The following is a 4,002-nucleotide window of genomic DNA, read 5'->3' as shown; positions in this document are numbered from 1 at the left end:
GGACCAAATTCTTGGTCTCTTTCAAAAGCCCGTATCTCGGTCAATTTAAGAGCTAGAGCGCTGAAATCTTCGACATCAGCAGCGGCAGGACGCCAGGATCATGTTCTGTAAGTTTGGGGAAAATTTCATTTTTGGTCCAATTTTCAAAGAAAAACAGTGTAACCATGGACGAAATTGTTGGTCTCTTTCAAAAGCCCGTATCTCGGTCAATTTAAGAGCTAGAGCGCTGAAATCTTCGACATCAGCAGCGGCAGGACGCCAGGATCATGTTCTGTAAGTTTGGGGAAAATTTCATTTTTGGTCCAATTTTGAAAGAAAAACAGTGTAACCATGGACCAAATTCTTGGTCTCTTTCAAAAGCCCGTATCTCGGTCAATTGAAGAGCTAGAGCGCTGAAATCTTCGACATCAGCAGCGGCAGGACGCCAGGATCATGTTCTGTAAGTTTGGGGAAAATTTCATTTTTGGTCCAATTTTCAAAGAAAAACAGTGTAACCATGGACCAAATTCTTGGTCTCTTTCAAAAGCCCGTATCTCGGTCAATTTAAGAGCTAGAGCGCTGAAATCTTCGACATCAGCAGCGGCAGGACGTGAGGATCATGTTCTGTAAGTTAAGAAAAACAGTGTAACCATGGACCAAATTCTTGGTCTCTTTCAAAAGCCCGTATCTCGGTCAATTTAAGAGCTAGAGCGCTGAAATCTTCGACATCAGCAGCGGCAGGACGCCAGGATCATGTTCTGTAAGTTTGGGGAAAATTTCGTTTTTGGTCCAATTTTCAAAGAAAAACAGTGTAACCATGGACCAAATTGTTGGTCTCTTTCAAAAGCCCGTATCTCGGTCAATTTAAGAGCTAGAGCGCTGAAATCTTCGACATCAGCAGCGGCAGGACGCCAGGATCATGTTCTGTAAGTTTGGGGAAAATTTCATTTTTGGTCCAATTTTCAAAGAAAAACAGTGTAACCATGGACCAAATTGTTGGTCTCTTTCAAAAGCCCGTATCTCGGTCAATTTAAGAGCTAGAGCGCTGAAATCTTCGACATCAGCAGCGGCAGGACGCCAGGATCATGTTCTGTAAGTTTGGGGAAAATTTCATTTTTTCTCCAATTTTCAAAGAAAAACTTTGTAACCATGGACCAAATTGTTGGTCTCTTTCAAAAGCCCGTATCTCGGTCAATTTAAGAGCTAGAGCGCTGAAATCTTCGACATCAGCAGCGGCAGGACGCCAGGATCATGTTCTGTAAGTTTGGGGAAAATTTCATTTTTGGTCCAATTTTCAAAGAAAAACTTTGTAACCATGGACCAAATTGTTGGTCTCTTTCAAAAGCCCGTATCTCGGTCAATTTAAGAGCTAGAGCGCTGAAATCTTCGACATCAGCAGCGGCAGGACGCCAGGATCATGTTCTGTAAGTTTGGGGAAAATTTCATTTTTGGTCCAATTTTCAAAGAAAAACAGTGTAACCATGGACCAAATTGTTGGTCTCTTTCAAAAGCCCGTATCTCGGTCAATTTAAGAGCTAGAGCTCTGAAATCTTCAACATCAGCAGCGGCAGGACGCCAGGATCATGTTCTGTAAGTTTGGGGAAAATTTCATTTTTGGTCCAATTTTCAAAGAAAAACAGTGTAACCATGGACCAAATTGTTGGTCTCTTTCAAAAGCCCGTATCTCGGTCAATTTAAGAGCTAGAGCGCTGAAATCTTCGACATCAGCAGCGGCAGGACGCCAGGATCATGTTCTGTAAGTTTGGGGAAAATTTCATTTTTGGTCCAATTTTCAAAGAAAAACAGTGTAACCATGGACCAAATTCTTGGTCTCTTTCAAAAGCCCGTATCTCGGTCAATTTAAGAGCTAGAGCGCTGAAATCTTCGACATCAGCAGCGGCAGGACGCCAGGATCATGTTCTGTAAGTTTGGGGAAAATTTCATTTTTGGTCCAATTTTCAAAGAAAAACAGTGTAACCATGGACCAAATTGTTGGTCTCTTTCAAAAGCCCGTATCTCGGTCAATTTAAGAGCTAGAGCGCTGAAATCTTCGACATCAGCAGCGGCAGGACGCCAGGATCATGTTCTGTAAGTTTGGGGAAAATTTCATTTTTGGTCCAATTTTCAAAGAAAAACAGTGTAACCATGGACCAAATTGTTGGTCTCTTTCAAAAGCCCGTATCTCGGTCAATTTAAGAGCTAGAGCGCTGAAATCTTCGACATCAGCAGCGGCAGGACGCCAGGATCATGTTCTGTAAGTTTGGGGAAAATTTTATTTTTGGTCCAATTTTCAAAGAAAAACTTTGTAACCATGGACCAAATTGTTGGTCTCTTTCAAAAGCCCGTATCTCGGTCAATTTAAGAGCTAGAGCGCTGAAATCTTCGACATCAGCAGCGGCAGGACGCCAGGATCATGTTCTGTAAGTTTGGGGAAAATTTCATTTTTGGTCCAATTTTCAAAGAAAAACAGTGTAACCATGGACCAAATTGTTGGTCTCTTTCAAAAGCCCGTATCTCGGTCAATTTAAGAGCTAGAGCGCTGAAATCTTCGACATCAGCAGCGGCAGGACGCCAGGATCATGTTCTGTAAGTTTGGGGAAAATTTCATTTTTCGTCCAATTTTCAAAGAAAAACAGTGTAACCATGGACCAAATTGTTGGTCTCTTTCAAAAGCCCGTATCTCGGTCAATTTAAGAGCTAGAGCGCTGAAATCTTCGACATCAGCAGCGGCAGGACGCCAGGATCATGTTCTGTAAGTTAAGAAAAACAGTGTAACCATGGACCAAATTCTTGGTCTCTTTCAAAAGCCCGTATCTCGGTCAATTTAAGAGCTAGAGCGCTGAAATCTTCGACATCAGCAGCGGCAGGACGCCAGGATCATGTTCTGTAAGTTTGGGGAAAATTTCATTTTTCGTCCAATTTTCAAAGAAAAACAGTGTAACCATGGACCAAATTGTTGGTCTCTTTCAAAAGCCCGTATCTCGGTCAATTTAAGAGCTAGAGCGCTGAAATCTTCGACATCAGCAGCGGCAGGACGTGAGGATCATGTTCTGTAAGTTTGGGGAAAATTTCATTTTTGGTCCAATTTTCAAAGAAAAACAGTGTAACCATGGACCAAATTGTTGGTCTCTTTCAAAAGCCCGTATCTCGGTCAATTTAAGAGCTAGAGCGCTGAAATCTTCGACATCAGCAGCGGCAGGACGCCAGGATCATGTTCTGTAAGTTTGGGGAAAATTTAATTTTTGGTCCAATTTTCAAAGAAAAACAGTGTAACCATGGACCAAATTCTTGGTCTCTTTCAAAAGCCCGTATCTCGGTCAATTTAAGAGCTAGAGCGCTGAAATCTTCGACATCAGCAGCGGCAGGACGCCAGGATCATGTTCTGTAAGTTTGGGGAAAATTAAATTTTTGGTCCAATTTTCAAAGAAAAACTTTGTAACCATGGACCAAATTGTTGGTCTCTTTCAAAAGCCCGTATCTCGGTCAATTTAAGAGCTAGAGCGCTGAAATCTTCGACATCAGCAGCGGCAGGACGCGAGGATCATGTTCTGTAAGTTTGGGGAAAATTTCATTTTTGGTCCAATTTTCAAAGAAAAACTGTGTAACCATGGACCAAATTGTTGGTCTCTTTCAAAAGCCCGTATCTCGGTCAATTTAAGAGCTAGAGCGCTGAAATCTTCGACATCAGCAGCGGCAGGACGCCAGGATCATGTTCTGTAAGTTTGGGGAAAATTTCATTTTTGGTCCAATTTTCAAAGAAAAACAGTGTAACCATGGACCAAATTCTTGGTCTCTTTCAAAAGCCCGTATCTCGGTCAATTTAAGAGCTAGAGCGCTGAAATCTTCGACATCAGCAGCGGCAGGACGCCAGGATCATGTTCTGTAAGTTTGGGGAAAATTTCATTTTTGGTCCAATTTTCAAAGAAAAACTTTGTAACCATGGACCAAATTGTTGGTCTCTTTCAAAAGCCCGTATCTCGGTCAATTTAAGAGCTAGAGCGCTGAAATCTTCGACATCACCAG

Source organism: Genypterus blacodes, unplaced genomic scaffold (genome assembly GCF_046128005.1).
Source record: "Genypterus blacodes isolate CSIRO-AG114 ecotype Tasmania unplaced genomic scaffold, CSIRO-AGI_Gbla_v1 ptg000093l_1, whole genome shotgun sequence".
In the NCBI taxonomy this organism is placed as follows: Eukaryota; Metazoa; Chordata; class Actinopteri; order Ophidiiformes; family Ophidiidae; genus Genypterus; species Genypterus blacodes.
This window is presented reverse-complemented; position numbering follows the sequence as displayed.